Raw genomic sequence first — 14,913 nt, 5'->3', positions numbered from 1 at the left:
CATGTAAGAATGACTCTCTCGAACCATTTCTGTCTTAACTTCCTCCTTGTTTACCGGCCACATAATAACATGCCTGATTTCAATGACGAAATTGTCCAAATCCTGAATTCTCTCACAGGCCCTAACCACATGATTCTCCTCTTAGGAGATTTCAATCATTGGCGTGGAAATAATTTAGACCCAAAAGCTGTAGCTCTAGAAGCTGCTCTGAATAACATTGGTCACTATGTTCAAAATAACGATCCAACAATTGGGAACAAAAACATTTTGGGCTGGATTGTCACTGGGAACCTTAAAATAAACATTGAGCAGACCAGGCCTTGTGTATGGTGAGACCACTCTGTAATTGACTTCCTTGTTTGTCCAACTAAACCCTAGCAAAAGCTAAAAACCCGTCCAAGATGGTCTGTAGTCGCAACCTTAAAAAGGTATCACTGCAGGACTATCAAAAGGTGTCTAGATTCCATAATGATCAAGACCTACAATGGTACCTCACTTAATGACCTGTTGGGTGCTCTCACTGGACACTTTCAAACTATGCTAGACAGATCTTCCCCCTTGAAAATAAAGCTAGTGAGAGAGAATGCAGGGCACCAGAAATGGTTCTGTATAAGAGTACTAGACCTCTCCCCCCTCAAACTGAATACAGATAGCATGATAGGCTGATCAATGATCCCAGTATTGCAAAAATCAGAATTATAGTGCGCTTGAAGGTAAAGAGAGCATATAGGGCAATATATATTTTTAGAGTCAGAATGACCCAGGAAGTGGAGGGTGTCTCAGGTATTACACACACATCATGAATATCTAAAATGTATTCTGTAAACTGGATAGAAAATGCGTTATGTACAAAACTAGATTAGCTTGCCCTTTGGTAGGCGAACATCTATGCTGAACAGACTGAGATAGATTATAAAATGGATCCCAAATACAAATTGTGTCTTGAATGCAGGTGTGCAAAACCCTGAATCATTTGAATGTTGAAATATTCTTTGGCAGTATTTCAATGTGAGATAAGCACATCTGGTATGGTATGTTTAGAATTTTTTGGCAGGGAAAGCAGACAATGATTGATAGTAAATCAGATAAGCGCATGGGAAAGCTACCAATTAGACAGAACAGCTGCTTATTTAGCAACAAATAAGATGAGCTCATGAGGTTTCCAACAGTATGAGCTGGCAAGTAAATTTGGCAGAACCTCGAGGAGGAGATAAGAACTGTTTCTTGGCAGGATTTGAAGGATGTATAATTATGTTTAGCTGAGACTGGAATGGGCTTATCAGTATATGTGTCAGTCAGACGAAGCGTGCCAAAAATGAGCTAATGTGGCTTGATGAGTGGCAGATAAACCAACCAATCAAAGACAAGAAGGTGTTCATTTTTGGCTGAAGGGACCAATCAGATATGTATTCCGAAATTGTATGAAGTATTGCATCATTCTCAAAAAGCCTATAAAAGGCCAGCTGATTGTAGGAACTCTGGGTGCTTCCAGTGTATCTTTCTGAAGTTGTGTTAAAGATGACTGTGAACTGCATCCGGGAGTCCGTTCCTTTGTTCTTGTTCCAGTGCCAGAGTACACAGATATCGAGACTGAGGAGGGGATGCAGAGTGTCCCCCTTTACAGTTCACTCCACAACTCACAGCATTGAAAAAGCTAAAACGGAACCTAGAAGCCTTCTGGCTGAAGCTCCCTACGGAAGAAAACAAAACTGCTTTCAAAAAAGGCAGATAAAACATACAGGCTTCAAATTGAGTAAACTAAAAAAGATTTCTATAACTCTCAAATAGCCAAATCGGCCAATCAGATGGGCAAACCTTTTGAAATCCTCAAATCATTGGAGAAACCTATGGCCATACAGATCCCGTTTCAGCCAATGAATCAGTATTGCATGAGAGTTCAGGAGGCTTTTTGAGGCTAAAGTCAATAATGCTAGACACAAAAGAAAAAATCTGCAAAATCAGGCAATCAAATTCAATCTGGAGGATGCACCCTCACAGGGGCTTTCAGCACAAATGAAGTTTAGTCTATCCCCAATCATCATTGCAGAAATTATCAAAATGCTTTCATATATGCGCCCTACCTCTTGCTCTGAAAATATTCTTCCACCTAAGATCATTCTAGAGCACAAAGATCTTTTTGTGCCTTTTCTAACCCAGTTTGTAAACTCTTCTTTTCTTCTTTCAGGGACAGTTAGATGCCCGCTTCTATTAAGACTGTTACTGTTACCCCTCTCCTGAAAAAACCCAATCTTGACCCAAAAGAACCCGGTTATCTCAGGCCAATCACAAATTGTAATTACCTTTGAAAACCCTTGACAAGTTCGCTATGTTGCAACTGCAAAACTTTATCGAAACCCATTCCATCTTGCACGACAGACAATCCGGCTTTCAACCACCTTTCAGTACAGAGACTGCTCTAGTTGACCTGCAGACACATCTGTTAGGAATTATTGATGAGGGGAAAACGGGGCTGCTAATGCTGCTTGACTTGTCAGCAGCATTCAACCTAGTGGATCACAATCTCCTCCTCAGCACCCTCTGTAACCTAGGGCAATGCTCAGAGGAAGCTATTGAATGGTTCCATTCCTATTTGCCCCCTATGGAGTCAAGAGTAAAATGGGGCCAGACCTACTCCTCCTTCTCCGCTTCCATCTTATGTGGAGTACCGCAGGGGGCTTGCCTCTCTCTGTTTAACTTTTACATCAGATCTCTTTGTGTGTTCCTCGAATGCCTGGGTGTGGTGTTTACAAACTACGCGGATGACACCCAAGTGGCCATTAAGTTAACATGGGACTATGCTCAAGACCTGGTTACTTTGACCAGAGTATACAACTGCATTGAATCTTGGATGTCCGTTCACTTGCTCTGCCATAACGGAAACAATACAGAGCTCCTTTTGGTGGGTTCTCAGCAGGCTCTAACCAAACTGAGTCCTAGCTACAAAGCTTTCAATTTAGGCCCAAATACCATAAATGTCCAAAAACAGGTAAAAACTGTAGGCATGCAGATTGAGTCTACTCTGAGTGCTGATCCCCACGTTATCCAGCTGACCCGCACCTGAAACTACCATCTGCGCCTGCTTAGGACTTTGAGCCCGTTTATTTCAGAGAAAAACTGTGCCACAGTTGCCAGGGCAACTGTTTTGTTCAGATTGGACTATTGCAACTCCCTGTTGATCAGAGCTTCTTCAAGTAACCTGAAAAAAATGTCAGACACTTCAGAATGATGCTGTTCGCATCACACAAAATATATCAAGAAGATGCAGCATCGCTGAGCACAGAAGGGCCTTGCACTGGCTCCCAGTGAACGAGCGTATCATCTTTAAAAGCCTTACCATCGCTCACCGGTGCACTGCTCCAAAATACTTAAAAGCCGGGTCTTCTTGTACACCCCAAGCAGAATGCTGCGCTCCTCACTTTAGTCTCTGATATGCTGTCCAACATTCAAGCGCTCAAGAAGCATAGGAAGATCTTTCCCAGCCAGAGTAGCTAAATCTTGGAACGCTTTGTTCGTTGATTTCCGGCAAGAAGCAAACCTTCGAACGTTCAGGAAATCCCTGAAAACGCTTCTCTTCAACTAAGCCTCTAAACTGCCTAACCCCTGAATGACTGCGATCAATTGTCCTGTCTTTTTGTCATGCGTGTTTTTGTTGGCGCCTCGATGCACGCGGGCTTCTGGCACAGTATAAACAACAAAATATTATTTTCTTCAATAACTGAAAGTACATTGTGATGCACTATCAAAGTTAATGACATATGAGGGTGCTTATAAAGACTCTTGGCTACATTATGTGAAATAAAACATATGCTTGCTTCCATGGTGTTGAAAGTACTGTGGAAAGGCCTTTGTACACTCTTCAATTACTATTGGAGCATGGTACTGAATGTCTACAATAGTGGTTTCTGGGGGAACTTTCTCAGAGTGGTAAGGTTCTTATTGGGTTACTTTGTGACTGGTTTCCTAGTTTCTACACCATTGACAGCCTAAGATGCTCCCCAGATAGTGTTGAATCACAATGCGTTTTCAGGGCTGCTCGTGCAATTGTCTCTGACAAAAGGAGATATCTCCTTGTACCGCATGTCGAACAACTGACATTCAACACGATGAAAGAGCACCCCATCCCAGCAGATGAGGGCAACACCCCTATGCCTTTACATGCAATGCAACAGTACCCTCAAAGTCAGCAGATCATTGTAGATGAGTCTGAGGAGGATATCATTCCCAGTAGAAAGGAGATTAGCCAGGCCAGTGGGGTGGGAATGGCAGCTGCCCGTTTCATGGATGCTACTTGCTCAAGGTCTGACGCTTAAATTATACTGCAGTAGGATGAAGATGACTGAAGTAGAGCGACTGATGTGATGGTGATTATGGGATCAGCTATTTTGTTAATGCCCCAAACACTTTAAGAAACAAGTCTGCTACATTTTGTAACTCTACGAACATCCATGCCAGCCCAAATGCTGGAGCATTCATATGGCAGAGTGAAAGGAAGATGGCGGAAATGCAAGTTGCGTGTTGCCCCTCCTGTCCGCCATACAAATTATTGAGATTGTGGAGTGGTGTGAATGGAAGGCCGTCACAATAGAATATGAGCTCCACACAGTTTATTCTGCTCTCCCTCAAGGATTGTGTTGCACAAACCTAATTTCTGCTGCACTCTGCCACTTAAGGGGCCACAGATACTTAATGTTTGCTCTACTCCCACAGGGAAGGGTGCGCGCACACACACACACACAAACACATAAACACACACACACACAGCTTTTGTCCTATTCCTCTAGGGAAGAGGCATGCACATAATTATTGCACACTCCCACAGAAAAGGGGGCCCACACATCTAATTTTTGCTGCGTGTGGCAAAATATCTGCCCACACATTAGGTGGCATGTCCTGAATTGCCAGGCAATGATGCCCATGCTCCTGCTTTCTGGGACAAACTCTAGAATCTACACACCCTTGGATTCTGCTTGCAAAGGTTCTGGGCCTTCTGGATCTGATTTGGGTTAGGGGGAACAACAGTTCCACATGCTCCCGCATCACCATCACTGTATTTGATGATAGACAGCATTTCTTCTTTGGTCTCTTACCCTGCCATTTTCTTGAAAAAATGTTCCGCTAACAATCAAAAAACAATTGGCTTCCCAAAACAAAATGGTTTCCAAAACCAAACTGACAGCACAAAACAAAATGCCTCCTTAAACTTTCACTTTTTTCACTTTCAGTTTCAGGTTCTCCCTTTTGGGCTCACCTCCACCTGAGGGTCTTCACCAAGTTGATGGCAGTGTTGACAGCGAATCTAAGGTGGGGAGGGATTTGCATCTATTTGCAATAGATGGGTACGGAGCGGGTGATAGTAAAAATACAGCACCCATAGCAGAGTGGAGGACAATACCTGGTACACAAAGGTCGAAAATAACACAGTTGGGAACTCGCCACACCATCACTCCTAACAATTAGATGGACAGGAAAGAAAAAGAGAAAGAGTATGCCTACTGCATAGGACAACTGGATACATAGAACAAGAATTGTAAGGTCTAAGACTATAACCTACTAACCCAAAAGCTCACATTTCTGCATACTTAACTCACACAAAATCCACACAACCACCCCTCGCACAGGAAACCGCACACGCTTCAACACACCGCAACAAAAAACAAACAACACATAAGTCGCACCAACAGCACACGAAGACTCGCATCGATCCAATATTCCCACCCAAGCTCAGCGCACAGTGAAAACCGAAGTGAAGCTGCCAACAGGACATCACCTTTCTCACTTTCCTACTCCCTCTTCAGCCGACTAACCCCACCCGCCTTCTTGTTTGCAGATCCGCCTGAGTGCCTGGGGACCAATTCCGTTGGTGACAGTGTGCAGTACAAATACCTTTAACATTAACATTAACTAATAAAAAAAAAGATAACCCACATAAATAGCAACAATTTCAAACAACACGCATCACAGAATCCTGCTTGCTGGCAAGAAAACAAATTGCTGCCTAATCGCCCTCCTAAAACTCTCCTGATACTCTGTGGTGTAGACCAGCCCTGCCTGCCCCCCTGCCTGCCCACCTGCAGCCAAAAACAGGGAGTTACACTTTCTTAATAGATGCCCGACCTCACTTTCCTCCTAATAGAACACCCGATTCCTTGCACGAGTACCCAAATCCCATGCGAACATCACAATCCCCTGTATTCCCTGCACGGGTTCTACTTCACTGGTGAACCCCCACCGATACACCCGAATACTGCAGTTGAGCCTGCCTGAGAGGATTCACGGATGGGTTTTGAGAAAGGTTAACAGACTCATTCGTGATCCCCAGACACACTGTAAAGAACGATGCTGCAAGACAAATAAAAAAAGATCACTGAGGCTGAATCCAAGAGGGATTGTCATGTGCCTAATAGCACACAGTGTGCCAAGTGAATGACATAAGACTGGCGCCGAGATCACTTTGCGTTACTGCTGATTAGCCCCCAGACCAGAGGTACACCATATGGTGGCTAATGGATGAGCTTTTGATTTAACCTAAGACAAGCGAGGAGTTACTGTAGAAAGTAAAGATTTTAGATAGTTTCCATAGAAAGGTCTTTCAGAAACAGATGCATTTAGAGCCGAACTTGCAGAACGATACACGGTTCTGCGGAGAATCAGAGAAACAGATGGCACATGCTGGGGATCCATATGCCATTGAGTGAAGCACAGCATTTTCTTCATTTTAATATCACCCAGTGCCAGCTGACTATCTGCACCAAAATCTGTAAACAGGTTGGAATCATAATGAAATGTATTATTTTTTTTATATATTTGTGTTTAATCAAAAAGATTTTTACAAAATGACGTTCTGTCATGAAATTCACCTAAAACGGAGGGTCTCGCTAAAATGTGCCCTTGTCGCGGACTATGTCTGTGGCAGATTTACTGATTCCAGTATTTTGTACGTAGCTATCTGCCATTTTGTCTTATCTCCTCCCATTAAACGAGCCCAACAAGTATCTTCATCAGCTATAATAAAGTCCAAAAAAATGTGTCTTAAGTAACGACTTCTTACTTGTTGGTTTGCGGCACAGTTTAGAAGTAAATGTCGTATCGATTCTATTTCTCGTGCATTGCAAAAACGACAAAAGTTAGATGCGGCTTTGCCTCTTCTTGCCAAGATCTCGTTTGTAGGCAGAAGGTTGAGGCGAGCACGTAACAGCATGTCTCTCCCCTTCCTACAAGGGAATTTTTTGATGTATTCTTGTAATTCGTTTAGTCTTTTAACATTTGGCGGCAGGTGTGCAGTTAATTAATTTTTTCCTGCAATTTCCAAAGTTAATATCCAATTATATTCTCGTAATTTTTTGAGGACTTTTTTCGGATTGGTGATTAGTGTATCTTCGTTCTCCTGTATTTGTTTCAACACTCGGATGTTATCTTTTTTCCATTTCATTAGACTTCTAATAGTGGCTCATTCAATTTCCTGATTTATCAAATTATAAATTGATGGAGGCTCCGCCATCCGGCATTTCCTGTAAAGCATCAATTTTGCCTGTTCTACGGAGCTTTTAAGGAAAATGTAATATTCCATTTGGAGCCATTTGAAAAGTTGCTTACAAAGTAAGTTTAAAAAAATATATTTAAACGTTGCTGACATCTGTATTTGGCAAATTGCAGACCTGACCCTCTACCCTGTACTTTGTTTACTGGGCGTCCAGGCCATTCTGCTGTCAGAGTCCTACAAGTGATGGCCTTCCATGGGATTATAGACGATTTCTTTCAGAAAGAGAAACATCTGAATCAGACTACTTAATTCTTGGAGGGTCAGTCCCAAGCAACCTTACTCTAGGATTGTGCGTAACACTGAAGGTAACAACAACTGTGAGAGGGTTTTCCGGTTTTACAGCTTCTCTCTTCCAATGCTACCCGCCAAAAGAGAATGAGATGTCCTACTCGTCATGCCTGGGTGTCTGGACCAGCAGGGCATTCACAGAATTTGGTGCATTTATGGTTCCTGGAATGCCAGGATGACTTCATGCTCCGTGGGATTGGCGTGACTCTTGGGTATGTGGGTTCCAGCAGGCGCCATCTGGGTGTTAGGAACAGTATTGCGGTATGGCATCACGCTGTCCTATCGTTGGGAGCAGAAGAGGACAGAGGTTGTGGCTGCAAGGCTATGTCCTCCATTCTCTCAGAGTAGGGATATCACACGAAGAAGAACGTGGTAGCTCAAGTACTTGAAGATTCTCATCCTAAAACATGCCGCTCCGAACATAGATGTAGGATTTAGGACACACTATGGCAAGGCATCTACATCAGCAGAGCCAGAGATGGCCTCCTGTGATCACCTCTCACATGCTACCGTTGGACATAATGTGAGTTCTTCAAGCGGGTGCCTTTCAGCCGGCGGAAAGGCACCCGCTCGCAGACCTTCATGAATGGTGCCGCAATGGTACTCGAATGGGAATGGTGAGTAATATTTTCCGACGCCCGGCAATGGGCAATTACCGGGACTGCCGGGGCCGTAATGCCCCGGTAAGTACCCATTGCCGGGTGCTGGAAAATTCATGACTCCGGCAGCAGCCGTGCCGGTATTTACCGTCACGGCTACCGCCAGAGTCATAATGAGGCCCAATGTTTCTGAACTCTGAATGAGTGGGGCACCGGCAGCAAGAAAGGCAATTTTGGACATGTGAGCAGAAATTACTGATACCCATTATCGAGCAAGAGGCATGTTCGGCTACCAACGGATATTTCCACATTCTGACAGTGGTTACGTAGTTTTGAATTTGCCAATTTGAAAGTCAGTAAGTCACTGTTGAACACGATTCACTCGAAGATAAAATTGGATGCTGCAGCATGTAAGCTTTTGGGAAACTTTCTGTATTGGTCCCATCAAATGAAGACACCTAGTAAAGAGTATATCGGGTCGACCTACTGTATGAATTTAGCACAGCATGGAGGCTCCAGAAACATGAGCTTTCCTTTGACTGTTTTTGAGTTTTAACATTCTGGTGCAGGCTGACATTTCTAGGACACTTTGGGCATTACAGTTACTCCATGCAATCAATTTGGTGTGATTTCCTTGAAGATCCTAATGCTTATTGTATTTGGAAAAACTGGAGGCTGGTTGAAACCCTGGAATTTTAAGCCCACTGCGCATGTGAACAATTGCAGTCTGTGTGGGGAGGGTATAATTTATTTCAAACCGCATATCCTTGAATCTAACCTTTTGGGATTTCTCCACGGTAGCGTCACTGTTTCTTTTCTTGCTTTCTCTCGCTTACTAGACTTGCTAAGTGTTTGCACACATTACACATTAAAGGCAAACGTTTGGCTGAATGATGTGTCCTTGCTTATAATTATAGTATGTGTCTGCTCTGATTTCCCAGGTGTGTTGCCCTGTAGATTTAAAGGCATTCCAGGACTGAATTCCTTGCATTCTTCTTTCTGCAACCAATAGAGTGAGTTTAAAGAGAGAGATTCTCCTTTTTTCTACGCAGAAGATATGTCCAGCTCTTTGTGTGTTTTCTTTTGTTGATAATTTTATCACGTGACCACCATCGGTTGAATAATTCTATGGGACTTTGCAAGATTGTACATCTACAATCAGCATCATATTTTCAGTTAGTCCAATGAACAGTATTAAAACTTGCATTTTGTTTGATCTTATAGCAGGAAGAAGAATAGAGATGTTCTGCATGTAACAAACTATACAGACTTTTCAAGTTTTTGTTGATTAATGATGGCTGAAGATGTGAATGCTGTTGGTGCTTTCATGATCCACCATGCACACAACACTGTGTAAACCAGGGGTCTATAACCTGCAGCTCTTCAGATAATGTTGCACTACAACTCCCATGATCCCTCGCCATTGACTATGTGGGCTAGGGATGATGGGAGTTGAAGTCCAAAAATTTGCAATGCCAAAGGTTGACGATCTCTGGCATAGCCTTCGTCTCATCATTGGCCACCTCATAACATAGAAGTGGCAAGTGACAGAATAGTGATGCGCTGCAGCTCTGCAACATTCCATGTGATGCCTGTTCATCGGTGGATTCCTATGCTCTCCTCACCCCAAATCTAGGCACCTCCCTGTTTCTTTAATGGTGCCCAGCATTTTACCCTGTAGGACATCATTTCCAGTTACCATGCTTACCACTGTGTGCTTTCTAGATCCAGCAGGTTTGCCTAAAGTAAAGGGATGCTTATTCTTTGGAAGATAAACGGAAGAATCAGACCCGGAGGGTCCTGATCTTGACGCGACTGCAGAGGAAGATACTATTTTTAGAAAAAACCCTGTCTGCGTATAGAAGTTTCTATGTGTGTGCTTGATGCGGATAATAATGCAAATGTTCATTTAAAACATCAGACAAACGTAACCCGCTCCTGGATGATAATGAGGTTCGAGAGCCTACAGCGTCTCGGGAGGATAGCTCAGGGGCAACGTGCTCGCCTTGGAAGCAAGAGGACACGGAGCGGCACAGGTTCGATCCCCCGGTCTGCGCTTAGAAACCTCTGGGTATTAAGCACCATATATGTAACCTATCATATCATACAGTGTGCAAAGCAGCATTTACTTGCTTTGAACACTCTTTAGGTTAAAGCCAGGTTACCTGTCAGAGAGCTACTGTTTAAGAATTGTCAGACTACTGTGGTATGAACTGAAGAGAAGATTCCAGAAATGATCGCCAAGGTTCCGTGACGCGTCTCTCTAATTGTCAGAGTTGTGGGATGGAAATGTCGGCAGGAGCCTGACTCTGAAAAAGCTCTAAAGAGCAGTGCCTAAAAGCCCTGATGCCTCCAAATTCATCCAGCTACGAGGGACAGAAGACTCACCGCCGCGCAGTCTAAGAAGTCTCAGAGGGAGTAAAGCAGGACATCTTCAAGACGCTCTGGCCCATTGTATATTGCCACACAGGAGAGCCAAACATTGCAGATGCCTGGCTTAGATTCAGCGATAACCCCTTCAACCAAAGAAAGACAGCAGGTCCATTGGTTTCTTTCTGAGTGAAACAAGGTTGCAATGATTGCAGTTTCCTGTTGCTTTCTTTGATAAAACAATGGGTCATGTTTAATAGGTACCTAGTATGGCAGACACATGCCGCAGTTTCAGTTATCTAGGAAATTAAGACTATTAAGGAAAATGTGTGCATCCTCATCAGCCAGAGTAACAATGCTATTGTCAGTAGTAAGTACAAAATGTTTATGTAGGTCAAATACTGCCCATTACAGAAAGGGGGAAAATGCCGGACTGAAAAATGCGCTCTTCTGATTTATCACCGGTGGTGATATCTCCCTGGGTGTGGTGATATCTCCTCTTACTGTGCATGTGAGGGAAGGTGATATCTCCCTGGGTGCGCTGCAGTGACTGTTATGGTGCATGTGAGGGAAGGTGATATCTCCCTGGGTGCGCTGCAGTGACTGTTATGGTGCATGTGAGGGAAGGTGATATCTCCCTGGGTGCGCTGCAGTGACTGTTACTGTGCATGTGAGGGTAGGTGATACTTCCTGGGTACACTGCAGTGACTGTTACTGTGCATGTGAGGGAAGGTGATATCTCCCTGGGTGCGCTGCAGTGACTGTTACGGTGCATGTGAGGGAAGGTGATATCTCCCTGGGTGCGCTGCAGTGACTGTTACGGTGCATGTGAGGGAAGGTGATATCTCCCTGGGTGCGCTGCAGTGACTGTTACAGTGCATGTGAGGGAAGGTGATATCTTCCTGGGTGCGCTGCAGTGACTGTTACTGTGCATGTGAGGGAAGGTGATATCTCCCTGGGTGCGCTGCAGTGACTGTTACTGTGCATGTGAGGGAAGGTGATATCTCCCTGGGTGTGCTGCAGTGGATGTTACTGTGCATGTGAGGGTAGGTGATACACCCTGGGTGCGCTGCAGTGGCTGTTATGGTGCATGTGAGGGAAGGTGATAGCTCCCTGGGTGCACTGCAGTGACTGTTACGGTGCATGTGAGGGAAGGTGATATCTCCCTGGTTGCACTGCAGTGACTGTTAATGTGAGGGAAGGTGATATCTCCCTGGGTGCGCTGCAGTGACTGTTACGGTGCATGTGACGGAAGGTGATATCTTCCTGGGAGCGCTGCAGTGACTGTTACGGTGCCTTTGAGGGAAGGTGATATCTCCCTGAGTGCAATGCAGTGATTGTTACTGTGCATGTGAGGGAAAGTGATATATCCCTGGGTGCGCTGCAGTGACTGTTACTGTGCATGTGATGGAAGGTGATATCTCCCTGGGTGCGCTGCAGTGACTATTATGGTGCATTTGAGGGAAAGTGATATCTCCCTGGGTCCGCTGCAGTGACTGTTACTGTGCATTTGAGGGTAGGTGATACTCCCTGGGTGCGCTGCAGTGGCTATTACGGTGCATGTGAGGGAAGGTGATATCTCCCTGGTTGCACTGCAGTGACTGTTACGGTGCATGTGACGGAAGGTGATATCTCCCTGGGTGCGCTGCAGTGACTATTATGGTGCATGTGAGGGAAATTGATATCTGCCTGGGTGCGCTGCAGTGACTGTTAGTGTGCATTTGAGGGTAGGTGATACTCCCTGGGTACGCTGCAGTGACTGTTACTGTGCATTTGAGGGTAGGTGATACTCCCTGGTTGCACTGCAGTGACTGTTAATGTGAAGGAAGGTGATATCTCCCTGGGTGCGCTGCGGTGACTGTTACGGTGCATGTGAGGCAAGGTCATATCTCCCTGGGTACGCTGCAGTGATTGTTACGGTGCATGTGAGAGTAGGTGATACTCCCTGGGTGCACTGCAGTGACTATCATGGTGCATGTGAGGGAAGGTGATATCTCCCGGGTGCGCTGCAGTGACTGTTATGGTGCATGTGAGGGAAGGTGATATCTCCCTGGGTGCGCTGCAGTGACTGTTACTGTGCATGTGAGGGAATGTGATATCTCCCTGGGTGCGCTGCAGTGACTGTTACTGTGCATGTGAGGGTAGGTGATACTCCCTGGGTGCGCTGCAGTGACTGTTACTGTGCATGTGAGGGAAGGTGATATCTCCTTGGGTGCACTGCAGTGACTGTTACTGTGTATGTGAGGGAAAGTGATATCTCCCTGGGTGCGCTGCAGTGACTGTTACGGTGCATGTGAGGGAAGGTGATATCTCCCTGGGTGCGCTGCAGTGATTGTTACTGTGCATGTGAGGGAAGGTGGTATCTCCCTGGGTGCGCTGCAGTGACTATTATGATGCATGTGAGGGAAATTGATATCTCCCTGGGTGCGCTGCAGTGACTGTTACTGTGCATTTGAGGGTAGGTGATACTCCCTGGGTACGCTGCAGTGACTGTTACGGTGCATGTGAGGGAAGGTGATATCTCCCTGGTTGCACTGCAGTGACTGTTAATGTGAAGGAAGGTGATATCTCCCTGGGTGCGCTGCAGTGACTGTTATGGTGCATGTGAGGCAAGGTTATATCTCCCTGGGTGCGCTGCAGTGATTGTGTTACTGTGCATGTGAGGGAAGGTGATATCTCCCCGGGTGCGCTGCAGTGATTGTTACTGTGCATGTGAGGGAAAGTGAAATCTCCCTGCGTGCGCTGCAGTGACTGATACGGTGCATGTGAGGGAAGGTGATATCTCCCTGGGTGCGCTGCAGTGGCTGTTACTGTGCATGTGAGGGAAGGTGATATCTCCCTGGGTGCGCTGCAGTGACTGTTACTGTGCATGTAAGGTGCATGTAAGGGAATGTGATATCTCTCTGGGTGCGCTGCAGTGGCTGTTACTGTGCATGTGAGGGTAGGTGATGCTCCCTGGGTGTGCTGAAGTGACTGTTTCTGTGCATGTGAGGGAAGGTGGTATCTCCCTGGGTGCGCTGCAGTGACTGTTACTGTGCATGTGAGGGTAGTTGATACTCCCTGGGTGCGCTGCAGTGACTGTTACTGTGCATGTGAGGGAAGGTGGTATCTCCCTGGGTGCGCTGCAGTGACTATTATGATGCATGTGAGGGAAATTGATATCTCCCTGGGTGCGCTGCAGTGACTGTTACTGTGCATTTGAGGGTAGGTGATACTCCCTGGGTACGCTGCAGTGACTGTTACGGTGCATGTGAGGGAAGGTGGTATCTCCCTGGTTGCACTGCAGTGACTGTTAATGTGAAGGAAGGTGATATCTCCCTGGGTGCGCTGCAGTGACTGTTATGGTGCATGTGAGGCAAGGTTATATCTCCCTGGGTGCGCTGCAGTGATTGTGTTACTGTGCATGTGAGGGAAGGTGATATCTCCCCGGGTGCGCTGCAGTGATTGTTACTGTGCATGTGAGGGAAAGTGATATCTCCCTGCGTGCGCTGCAGTGACTGATACGGTGCATGTGAGGGAAGGTGATATCTCCCTGGGTGCGCTGCAGTGGCTGTTACTGTGCATGTGAGGGAAGGTGATATCTCCCTGGGTGCGCTGCAGTGACTGTTACTGTGCATGTAAGGTGCATGTAAGGGAATGTGATATCTCTCTGGGTGCGCTGCAGTGGCTGTTACTGTGCATGTGAGGGTAGGTGATGCTCCCTGGGTGCGCTGAAGTGACTGTTTCTGTGCATGTGAGGGAAGGTGGTATCTCCCTGGGTGCGCTGCAGTGACTGTTACTGTGCATGTGAGGGTAGTTGATACTCCCTGGGTGCGCTGCAGTGACTGGTACTGTGCATGTGAGGGAAGGTGATATCTCCTTGGGTGCACTGCAGTGACTGTTACTGTGCATGTGAGGGAAAGTGATATCTCCCTGGGTGCGCTGCAGTGACTGTTACGGTGCATGTGAGGGAAGGTGATATCTCCCTGGGTGCGCTGCAGTGGCTGTTACTGTGCATGTGAGGGTAGGTAATACTCCCTGGGTGCGCTGCAGTGACTGTTACTGTGCATGTGAGGGAAGGTGGCATCTCCCTGGGTACGCTGCAGTGACTGTTACTGTGCATGAGAGGGAATGTGA

This window comes from Ambystoma mexicanum, chromosome 9 (genome assembly GCF_040938575.1).
Source record: "Ambystoma mexicanum isolate Mex_15411 chromosome 9, UKY_AmexF1_1, whole genome shotgun sequence".
Classification (NCBI taxonomy): Eukaryota; Metazoa; Chordata; class Amphibia; order Caudata; family Ambystomatidae; genus Ambystoma; species Ambystoma mexicanum.
This window is presented reverse-complemented; position numbering follows the sequence as displayed.